The sequence below is a fragment of the Rhinopithecus roxellana genome, chromosome 10, assembly GCF_007565055.1.
Source record: "Rhinopithecus roxellana isolate Shanxi Qingling chromosome 10, ASM756505v1, whole genome shotgun sequence".
NCBI classification, from domain to species: Eukaryota; Metazoa; Chordata; class Mammalia; order Primates; family Cercopithecidae; genus Rhinopithecus; species Rhinopithecus roxellana.
Genome location: NC_044558.1, coordinates 120,935,911 through 120,950,546, shown reverse-complemented (window position 1 = coordinate 120,950,546; position 14,636 = coordinate 120,935,911). Strand labels below are relative to the sequence as shown.

Here is a 14,636-nt window from a genome sequence, read left to right as displayed (position 1 = left end):
ATACAAAAACTAGCTGGGCATGGTGGCACACGCCTGTAATCCCAGCTACTCAAGAGGCTGAGGCAGGAGAATTGCTTGAACCCGGGAGGCGGAAGTTGCAGTGAGCTGAGATTGCGTCACTGCAGTCCAGCCTGGGAAACAACAGCGAGACTCTGTCTCAAAAATAAAAAAAGGCTGCATTTGGTTGGTATGTAGGCTCCCTATCCTTTTCCCAGGATACTGGCAATCAAGTACAGTTTTCTCTGTCAGGTTTTTTTTCTTTGGAGAAGCTAAATGGCCCCAGAGAAAAGATCTCCATTTTGGTTATCCCTTAATGATAAAAAATAATAATAATAAAGCCTGTTTGCCACCTTATCACTCTTCAATGAAGCCCTCCAATTACCAAGTCGTGTGTATGTATTCGGTTTCCATTCAGCTCTTTAGTGCCCTATTAAATGTGAACTTACAGCCCAGGATAGCCAGATATTTGAGGAAAATCTCTATCCATGAGAGAGCAGATATGAAGGGTAGGGAGCAGATACAAAATGCAAAGATCAGAAAAATATTCTCCAAATATAATCAATATCTTGAGAGAAACTAGATGTTGTATCCATAAAAGGAGAACAGAATGTTTCCCAAAACAAATTTGAAGCAAGGAATTGCCCCTAGAAATTAAAAATGACAGTCAAGGCAATTCATTAGAAGGACTGGTAGATAAAATTGAAGAATTCACCCTGAAAGTAAAACCAAAAGACAAAGGAATAGGAAACAGGATAGAAATGATAAAATTAGAGAATCAAACAATCTTTTTTTTTTTTTGATGGGGGGAGGGGGAGAGTTGAGTCTCGCTCTGTTGCCCAGGCTGGAGTGCAGTGGTGCGATCTCGGCTCACTGCAACCTCCACCTCCCAGGTTCAAGCAATTCTGCCTCAGCTCACCAGTGGCTGGGATTACAGGCACATGCCACCACACCCGGCTAATTTCTTTTTGTTTTTAGTAGAGACAGGATTTCACCATGTTGGCCAGGCTGGTCTTGAACTCCTGACCTCAAATGATCTGCCCACCTCAGCCTCCCAAAATGCTGGGATTATAGGCGTGAGCCACCGTGCCCAGCCAAGGTCTAACATTTTCAATACTAAGTTTAAGAAAGGGAAAATAGAAAAGAAAAGGAAATTATTAAATAATGTAAGAAAAGTTCCACAAAAGGACACTTGTCTGTAGGTGGAAATGATCCATCATTATAAATTTTAAAAGATATACCATCTTGAAATCACAATATAGTCAAAGAAGACAACTGCTACTTTTAGCAGTATAAAGGAACAGATACTCTGAAGGCCTCTGATCTATTAGCTGAGTTCACCAAATTGAGATGACTTCCTAAAGAAGGCTAAGGTTGTTTCAGGTCAGTAGTACCCTCTGCATCCTGGCAGAAGCAAGTGTAAATCTTCTCTGGAGAAAATATTCACAATTGAGATCAGAAGTTGAGAAAGTAAATATTTTTGGCTTCATAGACCATGCAATGTCTGTTAAAACGACTCAAAAAGTGCTAAAGTAACTATAGACAACATAAATGAGTGGGCATACCTGTGGTCCAATAAAACATACAAACACAGGCAGTGGACTGGATTTGGCTTTTGGAGTATGGTTTACCAACCCTTAATTTAAAAATCTTGATATTCTCGCAGATTAGGCTCAACCAAATATGAGTACACAAAATTATCAAACTCACAAGGAAATAAGCAATACATAAAGACCCTCAGACAATATTAGATCTTAAAATTGTCACATGCAGAATGTAACTATATAATATGTTTTAAGGAGAAAAAAATGGAATCTAAAAGTAAACAAGAAACGGGCAGCAAAAATAACGAAGTATATTTGAAAAGCCAAGAAACATTTAGAAAAAACTTACTGAAATTAAAAAATTAATGCATGGTGAAAGATGCCTTGAATGCATACATTTAACCCTAAGTTCCTTCTAAAACTGCATTAAAACAGCTAAAGGTTTGTGGGTTATTTTTATTGTTTTTTTAGACACAAAGTCTCACTGTGTTGGCCAGGGTAGAACTCCTGGGCTCAAGCTATGCTCCCACCTCAACCTCCTGATTAGCTGGGACTACAGGTATGAACTGCTACACCTGGTTTGCTTTATGGTTTTTGTTTGTTTTTAAATGCATCTTACAAAGACAAAAAAAAAAAGGGGGACAGAAATAAATGATAACCACAACTTTTTGAAAGCTAAAAATAGACTAGTAGTGATGATCCTAGCAAACCTGAGAAGGCCTTTTTATCCTGCAATGTGGAAAGCTGCAAAGCAATCTTTCAAAATGCTCCAAAATGCTCTTGTACTGTGACATCTCTGGAAGGAAAGATGAAGGATTTGTTGAAAGTCTATTTTGGAAGCAAATACACACCCACCAGACTAATAAAATTTTAGTCTGGCAAAACCAAACGTAGAGTATGTGGAGTGAAAATATGTGTGTTGATGGTGAGAGTGTTGGTACAGTAAATTCGGGAAAGATTTTGCATTAAATAGTAGAGTTGAACATGCATGAAATTATCTTAGAGAAACTCACACGTGTACCAGAGGACATACAAAAAATTCATGTCAGCATTGTAAGAGCAAAAAAGGAAAACTATTCAAATATCCATTGACAGGAGAATGGATAAGTTAATTGTGGCATAATCACCCAATGGAATACTATGCAACACTAAAAAAGGAATAAACTGTAAACATGGGTGAATCCCCAAAATACAATGTTGTATTTTTTCAAAAAGCCCAAAAGTATACAAAACCATAATTTTTTTTTTTTTTTTTTTTTTTTTTTTTTGAGACGGAGTCTTGCTCTGTCGCCCAGGCTGGAGTGCAGTGGCCAGAGCTCAGCTCATTGCAAGCTGCACCGCCCAGGTTTACGCCATTCTCCTGCCTCAGCCTCCCGAGTAGCTGGGACTACAGGCACCCGCCACTTCGCCCGGCTAGTTTTTTGTACTTTTTAGTAGACACGGGGTTTCACCGTATTAGCCAGGATGGTCTCGATCTCCTAACCTCGTGATCCACCCGTCTCGGCCTCCCAAAGTGCTGGGATTACAGGCTTGAGCCACCGAGCCCGGCCACAAAACCATAATTTAACTGGTTTACTGAAAACAGGCAAATATACTGTTGAGAGGTATTTATGTGGGAAAGCTAATTTTGTGAAAGCAAAGGAAATATTAATACTAAATTAGAATACTAGTTACTTCTGAAGGGGTAGGAAGAGGATAAAAACAAAGAATACAAGGGGCTTGAAAAGTATTGACAGAGTTCTAACTATTTGCTTTTAAACAAGCCACCCCAAAACGTAATGGTTTAAAACAACATGTATTGTGTTCCTGAACATGCAACATGGACAGAGCTTGGAAGAGACAGCCTGTCTCTGCTGCTTTCAGCCACAGCTCAAATAGTGAGGTTGAAATCTATGTAATCATTCACTCACATGTCTGGAAATTGATAGTGACTATTTGCTGGGACTTCAGGTGGAGCTGAAGCCAGAACACATACCTAGTCTTGTTTCCCTTCCTCACAACCTAGAGGCTGGGTTCCAAGAACAAGGGTTGAGAAGGCCACGTGGGAGCTCTATTACCATTTCTTGCCTGGCATTAGAATTCATCCAGTGTCAGGCCGGGCACGGGGGCTCACACCTGTAATTCTAGCACTTTGGCCAAGGCGGGCAGATTGCCTGAGCTCAAGAGTTCAAGATCGGACTGGGCAACATGGCAAAATCCCATCTCTACAAAAAATACAAAAAAAAAAAAAAAAAAAAAAAGGCCTGGTGGCACATGCCTGCAGTCCCAGCTACTTGGGAGGCTGAGGTGGGAGGATCACTTCAGCCTGAGAAGCGGAGGTTCTGTAAGCCAAGATTGCGCCACTGCACTCTAGCCTGGGTGACAGAGCGAGACTCTGTCTCAAAAAACAAAAACAAAAACACTAATTCAGTGTCTTCTGCTGCATTCTACTCATCGAAGAAGTCACAAAGGTCTGTGCTGATGGAAAAGGAGGGGAAATAGACTCCACCTCCTGATGATGAAGTGGCAAACTTCTGGAAGAGCATATGGAACCAGAAATACTAGAAATATTTCCACCATTTGAGGGAAAAAATGTTGCATCTCAGCAGCCTCATTTGGAAACCCAGGTAGAGAAGGCTTACCTGGACAAGAAGGCTTACCTGGGGCCTGGGAGGTCAGGGGTGGTTTTCATCTTATGGAATTGTTTACAAATTGATACATAAAAAATCATAAGAAGTTTAAAGGATTGTAACATCTTAAGCTGGGCATGGTGGTGCATGGCTGCCCTAGCTAGTTTGGAGGCTGAGGTGGGAGGATGGCTTGAGCCCAGAGTTGGTGGCTGCAGTGAGCTATGCTGGTTTCACTGTAGTCCAGCCTGGGTGACAGAGTGAGACCCTGTTTCTAAAATTTGGAGGAAAAAAAAAAAAAGCAAGAGGGTATGATCTTGGACCTTCAAACTTGTATGTGAAGGGGTGGCCTGCCCCTCCACACCTGTGGGTGTTTCCCGTTAGGTGGAACGAGAGACTTGAGAAAAGAAATAAGACACAGAGACAAAGTACAGAGAAAGAAAGGGGCCCAGGGGACCGGCGCTCAGCTTACAGAGGACCCACGCCGGCACCGGTCTCTGAGTTCCCTTAGTATTTATTGATAATTATCTTTACCATCTTAAACATAAGGGAGTGGCTGGACAATAGGATCATTGTAGGGAGGAAATCAGCAGTAAGACATATGAACAAAAATCCCTGTGACATGAATAAGTTTAAAGGAAAATGCTGTGTCTTGAGATGCATATGCAAACATCTCCATAAACCTTTTAGCAGCATTGCTCCAGCAAGTCCCATCTTATTCCTAAAGGCGGTTTTCTCCTTGCTCAGTAAACAAAGCACACAATGGGGTTTACACCGAGATGTTCCGTTGCCCAGGGACGGGCAGGATTTTTAACCAGCAAGCTGCCTTCAGGTACTTGTTTAACAAAGACACATCCTGCACAGCCCAATATCGATTAAGCCTTGAGTCACCACAGCACATGTCTCTTGCAAGGACAAGGTTGGGGGTAGGGTCACAGATTAACAGCATCTCAAATACAGAACCAAATGGAGTCTCTTATGTCTACTTCTGTCTATATAGACACAGTAACAGGCTGATCTCTCTTTCTTTTCCCCACAGTATGGGCAGGAAATGGCTAAAAAAACTACTCAGCTGCAGACTGGACCCCATTTTGGGGGAAATGAAGGGTAATTTCCATGTGGCTGCTGGAGGAAGCGTTGAGAGAGGAAGTGCTGAGAGAGGAAGTGCCAGGGAAAAGCCAGATGGTTGTTTCTAACCTACCCTCAGAAACCAAGCAACACTGCTTTCCATGTCATTTTATTTACTAATGCAAAGACCCACCTGCATTCAAGGGAAGATAAACTATGCCCCTTGACAGGAAAGTGGCGAGATTCTGGAAGAGTTTAGGGAATCAAAGCTGTTTTTTCAGCCATTTTTTGAAAACTTCAATCTCTGATACTATTCTACTTATTAAGCTGATTGTAGATTCTTAAGATCAAATAGGCACTTTTGTATATTTCACGATATTTGATAGAAAAATAAATCCTTATGTAGAAAAAATGAGGTGCTCTTAGATCTCCAGATCTCCTCCACAATTCCCTGTATCCAAGGGAGGGGAGTAAGCCCTTGAGAAGCTGTAAACACTACATTATCCTTACATGGATATGTAACAGAAAATTTAGTAAACTATATATGAAAAATGGGGCAGGAAGTTGGGGGGGGGACTACGAGGTGTGAGGAGGGGAGTGTGTGAAAGCCCTGAAAGTCCTCACCTATGTGGAGAAGTCAACAAATAATGCCTAAAGTTGGAAAAAATCTAGAAATATTATAAGCATGTAATTTATAAATATGGTAGTGAATAACCAAATAAGCTAAAAGGATTGGAAGTAGTTGTTGCTGGGAGTGGGCAATCAGTTCAGAAAATTGAACTATATGATTTCTTCAGTGAGGTACATATGTTCAATGTACTAAATTTAAGAGGGAAAATGATCAAAATGGATGAGCTAAATTGAAGCTAAGATCATTGAAGAAAGAATTAAGACTTCTGGCAATGTTTGTTCACACGAACATGTCAGTATTATCCAACTGAATTCTGTGTAGCTCTTTAACTTTAGTTTGTTCTATAATAACAATGTTGATATCAAGTTAATGACCAAAAAAATCAGAACAGGATACTATGAAAAAGAAGAGAGACCGGCCAGGCACAGTGGCTCACTCCTGTAATCCCAACACTTTGGGAGGCCTAGCGGATCACGAGGTCAGGAGTTCGAGACCAACCTGACCAACATGATGAAACTCTGTCTCTACTAAAAATACAAAAATTAGCTGGGCATGGTGGTGCGCACCTGTAGTCCTAGCTACTCGGGAGGCTGAGGCAGGAGAATTGCTTGAACCCGGGATGCGGAGGTTGCAGTGAGCCAAGATTGCACCACTGCACTCTAGCCTGGGTGACAGAGCAAGACTCTGTCTCAAAAAAAAAAGATCAAAGAAAGAGTTCATTCATTCTCTTTCTTGCTTGCTTGCTTTTGAAAGAGATCAAATGAAATCCACAGGCAGACAGCCCGGGCGGCGCCTTGAGCCTAGTTAAAAGTTGACCCCACAGGCAGACAGCCCGGGCGGCACCTTGAGCCTAGTTAAAAGTTGACCCCGGACCTAACCAATTATGTTATCTATAGATTTCAGACGTTGTATAGACAAGCATTGTGAAAGTCCCTGTCTTGTTCTTTTTCTGTTCTAATTACCAGTGCTTGCCATATATCTCTCAACTTCCTGAGCCCAGTATAAACATATCCCACCATATGTCTCCCCTCCATATGTCTCTCAACTTCCTGGGCTCATCCCACCATATGTCTCCCCACCATATATCTTTCAATTCAAAGACTACCATATATCTCAACTTTAGAAAGACACCACCTGGAAAGTCCCCGATAAGAACACAGCTGTTTGTGGGAGCGCGGGAACCAATAAAAAAACTGCTAAATGTATAAACTTAAAATGTTAACCAATTGTAATGCTGTAACCTAGAGAATTCCCTCGTTCCTCTGCAACTTTACAAGTCCTGTTTACATTAGGCTATAAAAGGCAAGCGCACGCATTGTTCGAGGCCCTCTTGTATGTTGTAGAATGGAGGGACCAAGTTCGAACTTGCATTAAAGATCCTTGCCGCTTGGCTTTGACTCTGGACTCTGGTGGTCTTCTTCGGGGAATAAACGGTCTGGGCATAACTCCTTCCTTCCTTCCTTCCTTCCTTCCTTCCTTCCTTCCTTCCTCCCTCCCTCCCTTCCTTCCCTGGACCCAGACAAGGAACAAATTATTGAACTGGTACATAAATACAAAGAAATGGTTCAGAATGTAAAACACAAAGATCAAAATGGAAAATATGCAGGTAAAATTAAAAAGATACAGGGGATCAATCCAGAAGGGCCAATGTTCACCTAATATCCAGATTTCAAAAAGAAGTAACAGAAAATGTAGGGGAAAATTATTTAAAACAATTTCTACTGCTAAAAATGACACGTCTCCAAATTCAAAGATGATGCTGAATTCCAAAAAACATCAACTACAAAAGCCCTAGATAAATCTTCATGAAATTTTAGAACTTTAAAGACAAATAGAAAAATCTGAAAAACTTCAACAGATTAAAAAACAGGTTTTTAACAAATGAATTTGTATCAGATTGGCAGCAGGATTCTCATCAACTATGTTAGAGGTTTTGGGGTTTTGTTTGAGACAGGTCTCACTCTGACACCCAGGCTGGAGTGCAGTGGCCACAATCAGAGCTCACTACAACCTCAAACTCCTGGGCTGTAGCAGTCCTCCTGCCTCAGCCTCCCAAGTGGCTGAGACTATAGGCATACATCAGCACACCCAGCTAAATGTTAGACATTAGAGGGCAATGGAGGAATGCTTTCAGAGTTCTGTGAGGAAACAATTTTGAACCTAGAGTTTTATGTCCAGGTAAAGGATCAATCAAAGGAAATGTTATCTCCTACATGCATTTTTGAAAAAGTCTCAAAAATGTGCTCTACCAAAACAAGCAAACAAACAAAGAAACAAGCAACCCTAAATGAGAGAATTCTAAGAAAGAAAAATATGCAGGATCCAAGATAAAATAAGACTCATTTATTCAGAAACACAATGAAAAGAAATCCCAGAATGATCATCCATTCATGCATGAGGCCTAAAGACAACTGATCAAAATTAGAACAGGAAGTCAGAATGTTCTGTGAAAATTTTGCTCAAGAAGGCATATGCCTCTATTGTTATTTAAAAGTAATTTATCAAACATTTATTGAGTACTTATGATACACCAGGCACTTTTTTATGTACCTTATTTAACGCCTATAGTGATCTCATGAGGTGGGTAATATTAACCCCATTTTACAAATGAGTAAACTAAGGCTCAAGCAACTTGCTCAATATAGCTAATTAGTGATTGGTATGGTTTGGCTGTGTCCCCACCCAAATCTCATCTTGAATTGTAATCCTATAATCCCCACGTGTCATGGAAAGGATGCTTCAATTATGGGAGCAGTCACCCTCATGCTGTTTTCATGATAGTGGGTGAGTTCCCATGAGACCTGATGGTTTCATATGGGGCTTTTCTCCCTTTTCCTCTGCACTTCTCATTTCTGTCACCATGAGAACAAGGATGTTTTTGCTTCCCCTTCTGCCCTGATTGTAAGTTTCCTGAGGCCCCCCTCCAGCCATGCTGAACTGTGAGTCAATTAAACCTCTTTCCTTTATAAATTTCCTTGTCTCAGGTATGCCTTTATTAGCAATGTGAGAACGTACTAATACAGTGATAGAGTTGAGATTTAAGCAACCATAAACCCTGGAGTAGGGCTCCCTAGAAGAAAGGCTGATTGAAGGTCCAGGGTAGGAAATGTATAAGATGAGTTGGGAACATCTTGTCACACCAAAAATAAAATAATGATAATAAAACTATCAAAGATGACTAGGTTTTATCTCAGAAACTCAGGAACCAACCTGAAGAGGTACCTACTAACCAAAGATAAAACAATTTGGTAATTGATTAGAATAATAACTGCAATGGGTTGAAACATATCAAACATTTAAATCTATAAGTACATATTGTACTTTAAAAATGCTAGAGACACCAGGTGCAGTGGTATGTGCCTGTAATCCCAGCTACTTGGGAGGCTAAGATGGGAGGATCATTTGAGCCCAGGAGCATATGACCAACCTGGGCAACATATTAAAACCCGGCTTCAGTTTGGAAAAAAAAAAAAAAAAAAAAAGCAAGGGATAACATAATCATAAAGAAAATACCTATAAAAGATACACAAAAGAAAATGAAGAAGGAATGGCAAATTGCTACCAAAAAACCAATGAAACACAAAGGAAGGTAGCAAGAGAGGAAAGACAGACATGAAATAACAGCAAAAAATACAGAAAACAATTAACAAAATGCCAGTAGTAAATCCTTCCCTATCAGTAATTACTTTAAATGTACACGAATTAAACTCCCCAATCAAAAGACAGAGTAAGTGAATGGACCAAAAATAAATAAATAAATAAAAAACCAAACACCAAAAAACAAACAAAGCAAAAACCCCACCAGGATCCAACTATATGCTCTCTGTAAGAGATTTACTTAGAGTAAATGTAAGGACACACATAGGTTGAAAGTGAAAAGACACAAAAAGGATTTTTAATGCAAATAGTAACAAAAAAAGAGGAGTGGCCTCTTCAAACAAAATAAACTTTTAGGTCAAAAACTGTCACAAGAGACAAAGGGATTACAAAATGATAAAAGGATTAATCCACTAGGAAGATATAACAATTAAATATGCACCTAACATCAGAACACTCAAATATAGGAAGCAAACACTGACAGAATTAAGGAGAAACAGAAATAGTAACACAATAAAAGTAGTTTTCAAAACCCCACCTTCAATAATAGACATAGCAACCAGAAAGAATATCAAAAAGGAAACAGAGGACTTGAACAATGCTGTAGAGCAATCTGACCTAACAGACATACAGAGAACATTCCATCCAACAATGAGACAATACACATTCTTGTCAAGCATACATGCAACGTTGTCTGTGATAGATCACATATTAGGTCACAAAACAAGGTTTGACAAATTTTAAGATTGATATCATACCAAGTATCTTTTCTGACTACAGTGGAATAAAGCTAGAAATCAAAAGCAAAGGGCTGGACACAGTGGCTCATGCCTGTAATCCCAGTACTTTGGGAGGCCAAGGTGGGCTGATCACGAGGTCAGCAGTTCGAGACCAGCCTGGCCAACATAGTAAAACCTCGTCTCTACTAAAAATACAAAAATTAGCCAGGTGTGGTGGTGTGTGCCTGTAGTTCCAGCTACTTGGGAGGCCGAGGCAGGAGAATCACTCGAACACAGGAGGCAGAGGTTGCAGTGAGCCAAGATCGCACCACTGCACTCCAGCCTGGCAACAGAGTGAGACTCTGTCTCAAATCAAACAAACAAAAATTTTAAATAAAGAAAAAAACATCTGAACAGATTCATAACTAGTAAGGAGATTAAATCAGTAATCAGAAACCTCCCAACAAAGAAAAGCCAAGGAACAGATATTTCATAGGAGAATTCCAGCAAACATTTGAATTAATTGAAAATTTAATACCAATCCTTCTCAAATTCTTCTAGAAAATTAAAGAGAAGATAACACTTGGCTGGGCACAGTGGCTCACATCTGTAATCCCAGCACTCTGGGAGGCTGAGGTGAAAAGATCACTTAAGCCCAGGAGTTTGAGACAAGAAAGAAAGAAAGGAAGGAAGGGAGGGAGGGAGGGAGGAAGGAAGGAAGAAGGAAGGAAGAAGGAAGGAAGGAAGAAGGAAGGAAGAAGGAAGGAAGAAGGAAGGAAGGAAGGAGTGAAGGTAACATTTTTTTGAGATGGAGTTTCACTCTTGTTGCCCAGGCTGGAGTGCAATGGTGCGATCAGCTCACTGCAACCTCCACCTCCCAGGTACAAGCAATTCTCCTGCCTCAGTCTCCCAAGTAGCTAGGGTTACAGGCGCCCACCATCACACCTGGCTAAATTTTTGTATTTTTAGTAGAGACAGGGCTTCACCATGTTGGCCAGGCTGGTCTTGAACTCTTGACCTCGGGTGATCTACCTGCCTCAGCCTCCCGAAGTGCTGGGATTACAGGTATGAGCCACTGCACCCGGCCAAGGTAACTCTTTTAAACTCTTTTTTTTTTTGAGACAGAGTTTCCCTCTGTCACCCAGATCAGAGTGTGATGGTGGAATCTCAGCTCACTGCAACCTCTGCCTTCCAGGCTCAAGCAGTTCCCATGTCTCAGCCTCCTGAGAAGCTGGGATTATAGGCACACAACACCATGCCCAGCTAATTTTTGTATCTGTATTTTACAGACAGGGTTTCGTCACATTGGCCAGGCTGGTCTAGAACTCCTGGACTCAAGTGATCCGCCCGCCTCAGCCTCCTAAAGTGTTAGAATTAGAGGCGTGAGCCACCACAGACAGACTAAACTCATTTTATGAGGCCAGCATAACACTGATACCAAAACCACAACAGATACAACAAGAAAACCATAGACCAATATCCCTGATGGATATTGATGTAAAAATCCTCAACGAAAATACAAACTGAATTCAACAGCACATTAAAAGGATTATATGGCTGGGCATGGCAGCTCACTTCTGTAATCCAAGCACTCTGGGAGGTTGAGGCAGGCGGACCACCTGAGGTCAGGAGTTCAAGACCAGCCTGGCCAACATGGCAAAACCCTGTCTCTACTAAAAATACAAAAATTAGTCAAACGTAGTGGCAGGCACCTGCAGTCCCAGCGACGTGGGAGGCTGAGGCAGGAGAATCACTTGAATCCAGGAGGCAGAGGTTGCAATAAGCTGAGATCGTGCCACTAAACTCCAGCCTGGGCAACAGAGTGAGAATCTGTCTCAAAAGAAAAAAAAAAAAAATTGGATTATACACCATGCCCAAGTGGGACTTGACATTCCTGGAAAGCAAGGATGGTTCAACATATAAATATCAATCAGTGTAATGTACTACAAATGGTTTGCAACTGATCATGACTTGACTTATAATTTTTTTGTTTTATGATGGGTTTACTGGTGTTTACAATGCGTTTTTTGTGTGTGTTTTTTTGTTTTGTTTTGTTTTTCAGACAGGGTCTTACTCTGTCACCCAGGCTGGAATGCAGTGGCATGACCTTGGCTCACTGCAACCTTTGCTTCCCAGGTTCAAGCAATTCTCCAGCCTCAGCCTCACAGGTGCATGCTACCATGCCCATCTATTTTTTTTTTTTTTTTAATTTTTTTGTAGAGATGGGGTTTCACTATGTTGCCCAGGCTGGTCTGGAACTTCTAAGCTCAAAGCGATCTGCCTGACTCAGCCTCCCAAAGCGCTGGAATTACAAGTGTGAGCCACCCCACACATGGCCTCGGTGCATTTATTATTTAGATTTTTATTTACAATGGGCATGTCAGAATGTAACACCATTGTAAGTTGAGAGGCACATTAACAGAATGAAAAACAGAAACCATATTGTCATTTCAACTGGTATAGAAAAAGCACTTGGCAAAAACACTCAACAAACTACGAATGAAAGGAAATTATCTCAACCTAATAAAGGCCATGTTTGAAAAGGCCACAGCTAACTTCATATTCAATAGTGAAAACTGAAAGCTTTTCTTCTAAGATCAGGAACAAGGCAAGTGTGTACATTCCTGCTATTTCTATTCAACATATTACTAAAAGCCCTTGCCAGAGCAATTAGGCAAAAAATAAATGAATAAAAGCTGAAAATTGGAAAAGAAGGGCCAGGTACAGTGGCTCATGCCTATAATCCTAACACTTTGGGAGGCTGAGATGGGAAGATTGCTTGCTTGAGGCCAGAATTTCAAGATTAATCTGGACAACACAGCAAGACCCTATCTCTACAAAAAACTTTTTAAAAAATTAGCCAGGCATGATGTTGCATGCTTGTAGTCCCAGCTGTTCATGAGGCTAAGGCAAGGGGATCACTTGAGCCCCAGCTTAGGTAACAGAGTGAAACCTTGCCTTAAAAAAAAAAAAAAAAGTAAAATTATCTCCATTAACAAATGACATGGTCTTATATGTGGAAAACCCTAAGGATTCCACCAAAAATTGGTTAGAACTAATAAATGAATTCAACAAAGTTGCAAGGTACAAAATCAACACACAAAAATCAGTTGCCTTCTAAACACTAACAATGAACAACTCAAAAAGGAAATTAAGAAAACAATCACATTTAAAATATAATCAAAAACAATAAAATATTTAGGAATAACTTAATCAAGCAGGCAAAAGACATATACATACTGAAAACCACAAAACAGTGCTGAAAGAAATTAGATGCAAATAAATGGAAAGACATTCATGTTTGTGGATTGGAAGACTTAATATTGTTAAAATTAAAATCCCATACTATCCGAAGTATGTTACAGATTCATTGCAATACCTATCAAAATCCCAGTGCCATTTTTCTTTGCAAATTTTTAAAAAGTCATAAAATTCATATGAAATCTAAAAAGACCCTGAATAGACAAAACAATCTTAAGAAAAATAAAGCCGGAGGTCTTCCACTTCCTGACTTCAAAACATTGTGCAAAGATGCAGTAATCAAAACAGAGTGGTATTGGTGTAAGAACAGACATATAGACCAATGGAACAGAATAGAGAACCTAGATATAAACTCTTAAGTATTTGGTCAAGTGATCTTTGACAAGGGTACCAAGGCTACATAGTGGGGAGAGAATAGTGTTGGGAAACCTGGATATCCACAAGCAAAAGAATGAAGTTCAACCTTTACACCATATACCAAAATTAACTCAAAATGGACTAAAGACCTAAATGTAAGGCCTGAAACTATAAAACTCCTAGAAGAAAACAGGGGAAGCTTCATGACATCGGATTTAGCAGTGATTTCTCAGATATGATAACAAAAGCACAAAGTAAAAATAGACAACTGGGGCTACAATCAAATTTATAAACTTCTGCATAGCAAAGGACACAATCAACAGAATGAAAAGATGACCTAGGGAATGGGAGAAAATATCCATGATACATAAAGAATGCCTACAACTCAACAACAAAAAAACAACCCGATTCAAAAATGGGCAAAGGACTTGAACAAACATTTCTCCAAAGAAGATATACAAACGGCCAACAAGCATATGAAAACATGGTTAACATCAATAATCAGGTAAATGCAAACCAAAACCACAATGAGGTATCACCTCATCACCCATCAGGATGGCCACTGTGAAAAGCAAATGAACACAGGCTGGGCGCGGTGGTTCACGCCTGTAATCCCAGCACTTTGGAGGGCCGAGGAGGGTGGATCACCTGAGGTCAGGAGTTCAAGATCAGCTTGGCCAACATGGTGAAACCTCGTCTCTACTAAAATTACAAAAATTAGCTGGGGGTGGTGGCGGACACCTTAATCCCAGCTACTCGGGAGGCTGAGGCAGGAGAATCGCTTGAACTAAAAAACTCAGGAGGCGGAGGTTGCAGTGAGCTGAGATCACACCACTGCACTCCAGCCTGGGCCACA

General features: G+C 40.5%; 1 protein-coding gene across 1 annotated transcript in view; it reads left to right on the top strand.

Moving 5' to 3' along the window:
* NR2C1 (nuclear receptor subfamily 2 group C member 1) overlaps positions 1-2,746 on the top strand; it is a 58,949-nt gene extending 56,203 nt beyond the window's left edge. Inside the window, exon 15 of the transcript XR_004059660.1 lies at positions 2,013-2,746. The gene's annotated coding sequence lies outside the window, so the exon portion shown is untranslated. The remainder of the gene's footprint in view (positions 1-2,012) is intronic.
* Positions 2,747-14,636: the final 11,890 nt, after the last annotated feature.